Source organism: Hydra vulgaris, chromosome 01 (genome assembly GCF_038396675.1).
Source record: "Hydra vulgaris chromosome 01, alternate assembly HydraT2T_AEP".
Taxonomy (NCBI): Eukaryota; Metazoa; Cnidaria; class Hydrozoa; order Anthoathecata; family Hydridae; genus Hydra; species Hydra vulgaris.
Window position 1 is genome coordinate 17,430,825 of NC_088920.1, and position 12,345 is coordinate 17,443,169.

Sequence of the window (12,345 nt, forward strand, 5' to 3'; positions counted from 1 at the left end):
AAAGCTTTTTTTCTCTTTGAGAAGCTAACTTCCAGACATGGAGCAAACTCCAAACATTTATATGTTTATACTTATGTCAAAACAGGATGCTTTGCAAAAAATTGCGATGATTTGGAGTTTGGGAATAAAAAAGCCCTAAAAATTTAGCCCCACCTGTTCCAAACGTGAGAGTAACAAGTTGAAGAAATATTTTTTGTACTATTCTCAACTAGACTTATATTCATAAATAAATTTTATGATTCATAATATTATCTTTCAGAGTTCAAATATTATGACAATATAAAATTTGCACCCCCCTCAAATATAGGGGGGTTTAAACTTTATATGGTCATAGTTTTTGAACGCTAAAATATTTTAGTTAAACAGATAAATGTACTACAAGAGAGGAATTTTTCCAAATTTTTAAAAATCCCTTTAGTTCGGCTTTTTTCGACGACTGAGATTTTGTTTGGCTAAGAGACTTTATATGAGAAATTTATACACCATAATTTGTTAAGCTATTTTCATTGCATTTCACTTGTGGTTTAGCCAACGAGTATCTATGATTTTGCTGGTTTAGGAACGAATTTTTCCCAAGCTTCTGATATAAGTTTCAATTCTCGTAAACGTTTTTGCGATTGTTCATAAAGACAATGTAACTTTAGTAAGAAGTTTTCACAACTTGTAAACACAGTACATTTTTCAAAAGCATCTTTTAATTCAAGCTCAAGACGATGAATAAAACAATGTATTACTTGTAGCCATGTAGATTTTTTAGCTTCTATTGCATTTAACCGTAAGCGTTTTTTTGCCCTGCCATTTATTCCAAATCTTGCAAATGCTTGTTCTAGACAGATTTGTAAACCACAGGCATTACCATTGTCAGGACATTCAATCGACAAAAGTTTAACGCCTTGTCTGCCCTAAAACAAATACAACACATATAATAATTCCTATTCAAGTGTAGCAATAGCACAACTGCCATCACATCAACTGCCATCAAATTGAATAATATCTTAACTTTATAAAATCGTCTCTGAATCAATATTTAGCAATTTTACCGATGTAATTTGTAAAAATACCAACAGCTTGATTAGTTAAGAAACTATTGCCAAAATCAACGCCGTTTTTTTATTTAGCTCTTGCAAATCAGGGAAATCGGAAAGAGGACGTTCTTTTTTTTGCCAAGTAGTAAACTGGATTGAATTTCTTTTTGAGTGAGTCACAATGTTTTTCACCCATTTCTTGTAGCCATTTTTCAATATCAGTATTTTTATTTATATATTCTTTAAAACCTTCCGCATCCGATATACTCCGATAATCGGTGAAATGTGCTTCCTTATGTTGTTTACTGTTGTAATGGGTTCTTTTTTAATTGACGGAGTTCAAGGGCGAGTCCACGAAATAGAAAATTTTTTAATGTTTTTAATACGAGATTAATATTGCTTGCAAAGCAAGCAACATAATCTTACAACTTCATTTCTCTCGATATCATTCTAAAACTTTAAAATAAATTCTTTTTGCCATTTTAAAACAGTGTCTAATTTACAATGGTTATCTTTAGTTTTTGGTAAGATGATGCCGTAGTTTTAAATATTTAGTTCGCTTGATCTACTACGTTTTCAAACAAATATATTTTAAATCTTTAATTTTCAAAGTTTTTAAACCTTTTCAATTGTCTCAAAATAATTGTAAAATAAAACGTCATTTTGCAAATTAAACCCATTAAATTCTCAAAGCCATAGTTATGAAATAGTGAGATTCTTTTATTCCTTAACCCTTTACTGCCATCATAAAATTTTTGCAGACTTATAATAACTAATCGCCCCTGACAATAAGAATTAATACCACGCTGGAATATTCTGACAGTGTTATGCATTATAAGCGTTATAAACAATATTATATATATATTTTTTAATATATCTTGTTTTTTGGTTTCGAATTTTTAATTCCAATTATTTTTTTTTTTAATATATATATTTTTAATTAAAATTATTAATATTTTTAATTATATTACTAATATTATTAATTACCATTTTTAATTATTATTCTTACTGGTATAAGTATACAACATGGCCCCGATGCCCATGGCCGTAGAGAGAAGGAGGGGGGCAGGCTACATTGTCCCAGAACCCGGCTATGTTAATAGACCCATGAAAAAAAGGAGGGAGAAATAAAAAAATTGAGGCGGTTCGGCATTGCACGGTGCGTTTTATCAGCCAAGGTAGGGCCCGCAAAAAAATACCCATGTCCCTTCACTTTTTGAGCCTCCATGGCCCTCCGTCGCCTATGTGTAATATTCTTCGTAGAATAATCATTTAGTAGAACTATTTGTAGAATAACTACTTCTTTTTTAGGGTATTTGTTCTTTATTCTTAGCTGATTATGGAAGCTAAAGCTTAATGTTGCTAAATGAGTCGGACTCTAATAGTTGGAAAAACAAGTGACGCATTTAAAAATAATTACCTGAAGACGTTATTAAGTCTATATTATTTATAAAAATATTTACCTGAAGACGTCTGAATGTTTTAAATAAAGAAATTTCTAAAATACAGAGCCATTACCAGGCTGCCCGCACGGCTCGATTAATCCGGTTGTTAATCTACCTAGATTAACGGCTGTTTTATAAAAGTATTATTTTAAACATGTAAGTTATGAGAATCTTAATGAAATTAGTTGTAGTTACTTTTTTAAGATCCATAAAAACTGAGTTCACGGTATTTTAAGAAACAAAAAATTTAAAGACCAGAATTTTTTACGGAATTTTCGATTAGTGATAACTTAATTCGCTCCTTGAACAGTCTTGATAAAATCATTGTATTGTTATTTTTACCATCGTCATCATCATCTTTTTATTTCAACACTTTCTTTTTTATCGCCATTACCTGTTTTTAAATAAAAGCCACTTACTATGTTTCTATCTAACTACCAGACCAGAAGTGTTTTAATACCTCATTAAAATGAATTGAGGTATTGAGGAATTGAGGCTTGATGTATTAAAAAATTGACAAAGTAGTTTAATTAGTTAAAGATTTTCACTTTTTTATTTTATTTCAATAATAAAATAAAAAACTTTGTTTTATTTCAATAATATTTTTTTAAAAGCTTTTTTATATTTGAACTTTTTTTTATTTGAAAAACATTATTTTTTAGACTATTTTTAAAAATTTATTTTTTTAAATAGATAAATTGGTTTCAATTCTATTTTCAAAATACATTACCAAAGGTTTTTGTTTTAAAAATTTTCTTATTTTTTTACTTCTTCATTTTTGAATTAGAATCTTTTTTTGCATTGTTAGCAGAAAATATTAATAAAACTGTTAAAGCTGAGTTTGTGTTTCCAAGATCTCGGTAAACATTGTCCTAATTCAATATCAAGTCCTTTTTTTATAAAATAAAGACTTAATTATAATTACAAATTAAGAATTTTGGAGCAGTTTTAGACAAAGAAAAAAATAAAAATGGTCTGAAATATCTGATTTAACTCTTTCTGACTTTAAAGCAGCATTAAGTTGCTTGTTAAGCATTAACTGTACCTTGTGAGCCTCTTCTGCGTATACTTGGTATATTAAATATATATAAAATCAACTTACACCAAGTTTCAATGATTATATATAAAACAAGTATAGGATTATCTCCTAAAATATTTCAATCCTACTTTGACAAAATAGTTCATAAACTTCCAACAAAATTTTTAAAGGACAACTTTGTTGTCCCAAAATGTAATTCAAAACTAACTTCATATTCAGTTCTTTATCGAGGACCTTACTTGTGGAATTGTTTCCCAAGTCTGTAAATACACATAACTCTAGTATAGAGCAGTTTAAAAATGAATCAAAAGAGGCATTTTTATTTATGGATTTTAATATATCCAAGTTTTTTAATTAAAACTCAAATACAAAAAAACAATTAATACAAAAATTATGTCACTGAATGTATTAACATTTTTTTTCATTACCTTAATTATGGTATTATCTCTCTGGCGTTTGCTAATTTATTTACGTTATTTCTATGAAGTATACTAATTTATTTTTGTTATTTTTTTGGTGTATATTAATATATTTACTTTTTTATTTTTAAATCTTAGTTTAATTTTTTAAGTTTTAAGCAAATGATAATATCTTATTTATTTTTTCTTAATTACTAGATTTTACTCTTTCCTTAAACTTTGATTCTTTAAATTTTTCTTTAAATGAATGCGAATTGTTTTCAATTTTACTTTTATATTTTTTTTAATAAATAGTTTTTGTACATTTCTGTAAGTTTGTAAGTTTTTGTAAACTCAATAAAAAAATTTGTTAACTATAGATATTTAAATATTACGGTTTTTGTAAATACGTGAGAATGGGACTCGGTAATAAGGCTAAATAAGTCTTCTTGCCCCGCCGATATTTATTTTTATTTATATACTTAAAATAAAAAACTAAACAGCTCAATGAAGGTGAAGATTACTATACGTCATTGCAATCATTTCATAGATACCCCATTTATATTTTCCATAGAATATAGATATTATATTAATAATTATAATAGGCATAAAACTGCTGCACTGATCAGTAAATTAAATAAAGATAAAAAATTGAAAAAAACTTTTATATAATAACATGTTTTATGTTATTTGGAAGTTAAACAATATTATGCTTTATAGCATGCGAAAACTAAAAAGTTTTATTATCATCATTTATTTCCATAGCGAGCATCTTCCATCAGAGTTAAATAGATTATTTTTAAACTAAAAGTTAAAACAAAATTAAACAATATTTTGCTTTTTTGCATGCGAAAACAAAAAAGTTTTTTATCATCATTTATTTCTCTAGCAAGCATTATACATCAGAGTTTAATGGATCATTTTTGAACTTAATCTTGGTTTCCATTTTTCTGCGTGATTCTTTTTTTCATCCTTTTTACAATTAGAACTGAGACTTGAAACAATACTATTACGATAGTCGTGAAGAAAAATTATAACAGAAATATTTTATCACTTTTAAAGCTAAATGTTTAAATAATTTTACTAATATATCTTTGATTTTTGTCAATGTTTCAATAGTTTGAAAAATATGCAACGGTTTCCTAAACCTATACTCTAAATAGAAAAGACTGCAATTTCTCGTTGAAAGTAGGGGAAAGGCGCCTATGATGTCATACTTAACTTTGAAGCTTTATTATTCAGTATCCTGAGTCCAATAATAAAAGTTTTAAACGGGTTTTTTTTAAAAGTTATTCTTTTTTTTAAAAAAAAGCACAAGTATGCCGTCATAGGTAACCACTTCTCCTATGATGACATAGGGTAGGATGGGGCTAGTTAGGATCAAGAGAAACTTGATGATTTCATTTAACCTTAGAGTCTTCCCTCAGAAAAGCCAGAATTTACTCAAAACCATCCAAATTTACCATTACACGCAACATTTTAATGTTTTGCACAGCAACATTGTAAAGTTATGCGCATGCGCATAGTATATATTGCGTTTTATGTATATTTTGGACCAAAAAAAAAAAAAAAACTAAAAGCATTAACGGAAAACTAAAAAAAGGCTTTCTTTAAAATACTGTTGAAAAATTCAATATGTGCACTAATACAATCAGTAACCTTTGACGTTGTGGATAAAGAATCTTACCACATACCGACATCAGACAAAGGCAAGAATGTTATGCACACACCGAAGCCAAAGACTTCGTTATGTGCATATATTCTTGCTGCATATGCTGCTTTAAAAAAACCCGTACTAATAAATAAAGTACCGAAAATAACGTAATTTGCAAAAAAAAAAAAAAAAAAGATCAATTTGCAAAAATTAAGAGGAGACGCATGACCCCCTCGGTACTTCCGTCTTTTCTGCCCTTGATTAACAATTTCAAATAACTTTTTATTTTCCAAAAAAGTCATTTTATTAAAGATATTTGATATTTTTCTGATCAAAATTAGCAATAAAATCAAATCGGAATAGGATTTTGGAACAAAAAAAACGTAAAATAGGAACAGTATTTTGGATCTGAGGGAGTATTTATTCGACGATCGTAAATTTGCGAATGGACAATCGTAAATAAGAATAATATTCGTATTTAAATTTTTTATTCGTACGAATACTATTTATAAATACGAATTTCGTAAACTGCTCTTAACAATCAAAAAATTTAAATCAACGCCGATCGCACTCAAAATGTCAACATTGCAAAATGAAAAGTAAACATTTGTTAATGCCATCTCAAATTTTGACATTTAGACTCTTGGCTCTAAGAATATATGAGTTTTTTGTTCTAGCAACTGAGCACAGTGGTTAGTATTGTTCTTTAAAGTCAATTAACATTTAAAAAATAACTAATGTTAAAGTCTAAATGGAATAGAGTATTCGGTTCCAAAAATGAAAAAAGTATATTATTTCTTTAAAGTTCCGATTGTTTTAGGTTCTTTTTATAATTTTTTTGTTTAAATCTTCATCACGTGTTTGTATTTATCTTTCAAACTTAATAAAATTAATGGAAAGGTTTTGCAAAATTTACTTTTCCAAAATAAAAATAATGATTTATATTGGCAATATATACAATATTATTGCAGGTGAGCTTGAGTATCAAGCCACTAGCACTGTATATCATTACTTTTTTCGTGTATTCATACTATATTTATACTGTAATCATACTGTATTTTCATACTATTATTTTGATACTGTACTGTGTATATTATTGATATGTACTGTGTATATTCCTACTGTTAATTCATGCATTCATGTATTTGCATTTAAAGAAAAGTTACATTTTTAAAATATATATATATATATATATATATATATATATATAAAATACATGGTAAAAACAAGTTTGATCTTATCACCAAGCCCACTTGCTATCATTGTTGTTTTCAATACTGAGTATGAATATATTCATATAATATTGTATCTTATTTATTTTTTGATTTAGATTTGTTATAATAAAATATTAAATTTGACACAGCTAAAAAATAAAGGGCAGTGTAATATGATATAAATGTGAATGTGTGCTTGTTTTTTTTTTTTTAATTTTTAAGAATTATATTTCCTTGAAACTGTTCAAACAGTTGACTAAGGCAGATTTAAAATAACTCAAACAGCTTTAGAAAAGGACTTCATTTTTTTTTTTTTTTGGTTTATCTAATCTAACTTGATAGCAGTACTTAATTTGTATAAAATACGACATAGTTCTTTTGCTTCAGTGTTTATGTGTGTAACATTATAATTTTTAAGTTTCAGACATATTAAAAAAAGGTACTGTAGTTATCCAATTTGTTAATTTAAAAATAGATTTGGTTATAGTGTTTTATATTCAAAAAGTTGTTTATGAGTAATCAGATTAAAGTAAAAAATACATAAATCACTAATGTTTGGATTTTTAGAAATTTTTGTAACCTAAATTTATTTAAAAACATCAATTAAACATTATTGTATGATCAATCTTTAAAGGCTGGTAAATTCGCGAGTTATACAACAAATAGTCTGATTTTTAAATAGCATTTATTCTTTTTAAAGACAAAAGTATAAAATTTGAGATATCAAGTTTTGAAGTAAAAAATTTAAGTCAACAAGTTTTGAAATGTGAAATTTGAGTTATCAAGTTCTAAAGAATGAAAATTGAGTTAAAAAATACTGAAATATGAAATTTGACTTATTCAGTTCTAAAGTATGAATTTATTGTTCATAGTTTTTAAATATGAAATTTGAGTCATCAAGTTCTGAAGAATAAAAATTAAAGTTGTTTGAAACTACTTTTGACTTTTAAATGAGAAATAAAAGAGTTTTTAAATTCACTTAAAAAAAAACGCAGATTTTTTAGGCTATGAATATTAAATCAGAACAGAATAATTTATGAAATATCTAGTATACAAATATATAAACAAATAAATATATAAACATAGTCTAGAAAAGTACTAAATAATAGTACTAATCAAGTAATACTAATCAAGATAAATGCTACAAATAAAATATTAAAGAAACGTAATTTAATAAATTACTACAGGTAGAATTATAAATTCTAATACCATTAATTTTATTTGTCAGGTCTGAGCAAAAGTTTTTAAAAAATAAAGTTTGTTGTCTTGTGAAAATAAAATGTAAAAGTAGTGAGTAATTTCAAGTCGTAAAATAAATATTTAAGTAAAAATATCAAATTAAATTCAAATTAACATAATTATAAAAAATAACAAATATAAATTTGTTTAAAGAAGTTTCAAGTTGAAATACGAAAAGTTTTTAATAGTACTTTCATTATTTTATCTTCTATTTTTTTAATTTTCATAAAATCTGTATTTTATAATTTTATATGTATTATATATGTATTTAATAATTTAAATGGTAGTATCCGCTGTAGAACGATACGATCAAAATCCATAGTGATGATCCGAAAGTAAGTTATTAGTTTCAAGAGGAGAGCTTAACTGTTTGTTAATTAAAGACACAAAAACCTTGTTTATAATTTGACCATTAGATATTTCTGCCTTCTTCAAAAATGTCAATTACATGTTACAAATTAAAATTTTTTTATTTGATAGGTGAAATCACCAGATAATATAGGTAGTTTTTTATCCAAATTGGAAACTGGGAGATTCTCTTCATTAAATTGCGTTTTATTAAGAAAATTTTTAGAACCATTTCCTAAAGGGTTGTATACAATAGAAGTTGGGGTAACAGAGCATGAAAAGTCATCATTAGCAATTTTCAAAATTAAATCAGAAGGTACAAAAGCAGTAATTTGATTGGGAACAGTTTCACTATTGTGGATAGAAGTAGGGGTAGAGCAAGCATCAGAAGGTAACCAACAAGATCAGAGAAAGCATCATTAAAAGAGAAAATAGAGCTTAAATAACCTTTTTTTTTACATCTTTATTTTAACAAGGCAACCAATGCAGGCAACCAATTTTAAAGTTGGAAGTTACTGGAAGAGCCAAGATGAAGTTTATATAGCATAACAATTAACAGACTGTTAATAAATAACAATTAACAGACGACTTAAAATATTGCAAAAAGATGGGTAAGTCCATCATGCCAGACATTATTGAAAGCCTTTGATATCCAGAGCAGTAGAATTTGTCTAACCACCTCTATCTAATGCTATGAAGTACTGTTCTGTAACAACAGTTAGCAATTCAGTTCTAAAACAAGATGATTGAAATCCATATGTTTCTTATGTCATCTGCAAGTAGAGCCACCTCTAAGCTTTTCAGGATGATCATTAGTTTGGGTTAAAAGTTAACCCCTTACTTACTGACACTAGTGTGAATTAGGAGCGTTTAGTGCCACAGGGTCTGTGTGTTTTGTATAATTATAATAAAACCCCAAATTATTGTGTAATTATAATATAACCCAAATTTTATTTTCTAAAACTTAGTAAATAAGTGAAAACCCTCAGTTTGTAAAAAAGATATTTCTGGTAAATCTCGTCAGTTGAACAAAAAAATTTTGGGTTATTTTATTTTCTAATATTTGTTGGATCACTATGGAAAATTTAAAGTCAAATGTAATAATACTTCAAAAGTTATTCTAAAGTCAATGGCACCAAAACCAAGTAAATAAGTTAAAACCTACAGTCTGTAAAATAGACGAATCTGGACAATCCCGACTGAATTAAATAAAAATATTTTGGTGTTTTTTTCTCTTATAGTTGGTGAATCGATATAAAAAATGTAAATCTGACGAGATATACCAGATATATCTAAAATAGATATATCTGGTATATCTCGTCAGTTGAACAAAAAAATTGTTGGTTATTTTATTTTCTTATATTTGTTGGATCACTATGGAAAATTTAAAGTCAATAGAAATAACAGTTCAAGAGTTATTCAAGAGTCAATATGACACCAAAACTAAGTAAATAAGCAAAAACCTTCAGTCTGTACAATAGACAATTCTGGGCAATCCTGATAATTAATACTTTTTTTTTTTTGTATTTTATTTTCTTATAGTTGTTGAATCAATATGGAAGATTTCAAGTCAAATGCAATAACGGTTCAAAAGTTATTCAAAAATCAATATGATCCAAAAATACTCTCTTTTTCGGTGCCATAACACTGCAAATTTTCCATAAACCCTATAGCTTTTGTCAAAAAACCGTCAATTATTGCACTACAAAAAATTCAATATCTTTGGATCCGCTTAACTTCAAAGGCCGAATGACACCTCATTTTTTAAGTCAAGTTAAGCTCTATACAATGATATAAATTATATATCCTTTTTTGAATTATAAAAAAAGTTGTCTGGAATGGCTAACTATTATATTCATACCGTTATATTCATACTAGTATATTCTTACTGTAATTCATTTTTTTGCATTTAAAGAAAAGTTACACTTTTAATATATATATAAAAAATACATGGTCAAAATAAGTTTGATCTCATCACCAAGCCCACTTGCTATCATAATTTTTTTCAATATTGAGTATGAATATATTCATATAATATAGTTTATATATTTATTTTTTAATTTATTTTTATTATTTTAAAATATTAAATTTGACACAGCTAAAAAATAAACGGCATTTATTCATATTCATATCATGTTACAGTGTAATATGATATAAATGTGAATGTGTGACTGTTTTTTTTTTTTTTAATTTTTAAGAATTATATTTGCTTGAAACAGTTCTACGATTTGACTAAGGCAGATTTAAATTAACTGAAACAGCGTTAGAAAAAGACTTTATATTTCTTTTTTTTTGGTTTATCTAATCTAACTTGATAGCAGTACTTAGTTTGTATAAAATATGACACAGTTCGTTTGCTTGAGTGTTTATATGAGTAACATTTTAATTGCTAAGATTCTGACATATTAAAGAAAGGTAATGTAGTTATCCAATTTATTAATTTAAAAATAGATTTGGTTATAGTATGTTATTTTCCATAAGTTGTTTATGAGTAATCAGATTAAAGTAAAAAATACGTAAATCACTAATGCTTGGATTTTCGGAGATTTTTGAAACCTAAATACATTAAAGAACATTAATTGACCATCATTGTATAATCAATCTTTATAGGCTGGTAAGTTAGAGTGTTTTATAACATATAGTCTGATTTTTAAATAGCATTTTTTCTTCTTAAATACAATTTGAGTTATTAAGTTTTGAAGTATAAAATTTAAGTCAACAAGTTCTGAAATGTGAAATTTGAATTATCAAGTTCTAAAGAATGAAATTTGAGGTAATAAATACTGAAATATGAATTTTGACTTATTCAGTTTTAAAGTATGAACTTAAGGTTTATAGTTTGAAATATGAAATTTGAGTCATCAAATTCTGAAGTATAAAATTTAAGCTGTTAGAAGCTACTTTTAAGTTAGCAAAAAAAAAAAAAACAGAATTTTTAGACGATGACTATTAAATCAGAACAGAAGAATTTATAAAATATCTAATATATAAATAAATAAACAAATTAACATTTTCTAGAAAAATACTAAATAATAATACTAATCAAATAATACTAATTAAGATAAATACTACAAATAAAATACTAGAAAAATGTAATTTAAAAAATTACAATAGGTAAAATTATAAATTCTAATACCATTACATTTGTTTGTCGGGTCTGAGCAAAAATTTAAAAAATTAAAGTGCAAAAAAATAATAAATGCAAAATAAAGGCTACAAGCAACCACTATTAGCGTTGGAAGTTACTGAAAGAGAAAAGAATATTTATGGTTTTAGAATTAAATGTTTTAAAGAAAGAAATATAACAAGATTTTAAGAATTCCTCAAGATGTGTACTGGTTTTTTAGCAAATCCAATGCACAATCAAAATGAAAAATAAATTTTCAGCATGATGTTTTGTTTGAAAAAGATCCTTTGTTTTAAAATCAGCTGGTAAAAAAGACAGTGATAAAAAGTCAGCCAAGTCAAAATATGCCAAGTTTAATTGAATTTGTCAAATATGGGCCTAAACAATTGTTTTCAAAATTGTCAATTGGATCAAAATATTTGGTTTTTGGAGCTAAATCTTATTGAATCCAGATACTTTGTCTAAATTTTTAGACCACCCCACAGTAAAAAATTTAGTTGAAAGAATGAATACATCTTTTTAAACAATTAATTGCATAAATCTGACTTAACTAAGTATGGATGATCCAAATATGAACTGGTCTCTTCTTAATCTTCTTGAAAAGCAGCGTGATCAACAAGAGCTACCTAAACTTCTTAACACTGGGAGTTGTAACCTTCATGTAATACATAGGGCTTGCAAATCAGATTTTCAATCTGCTAAATGGATTATAGGGAAGTTAATGAAAGCATCATACAACCTTTTTCTTGATTCTCCTGCTAGAAGAGCTATTTATGTAACTGTTACTGAATGTGAAAGTTTTCCTTATGCATTTTGATTAACACCCTGGTTTGAAGACAAAAAAGTTGCAGATAGA

At 26.5% G+C, this 12,345-nt stretch overlaps 1 protein-coding gene across 1 annotated transcript in view; it reads left to right on the forward strand.

Annotated features, from left to right (window-relative positions):
* Nucleotides 1–6,222: 6,222 nt before the first annotated feature.
* LOC136075149 (uncharacterized) overlaps nucleotides 6,223–12,345 on the forward strand; it is a 65,688-nt gene continuing 59,565 nt past the window's right edge. Inside the window, exon 1 of the mRNA XM_065787500.1 lies at nucleotides 6,223–6,253. The gene's annotated coding sequence lies outside the window, so the exon portion shown is untranslated. The remainder of the gene's footprint in view (nucleotides 6,254–12,345) is intronic.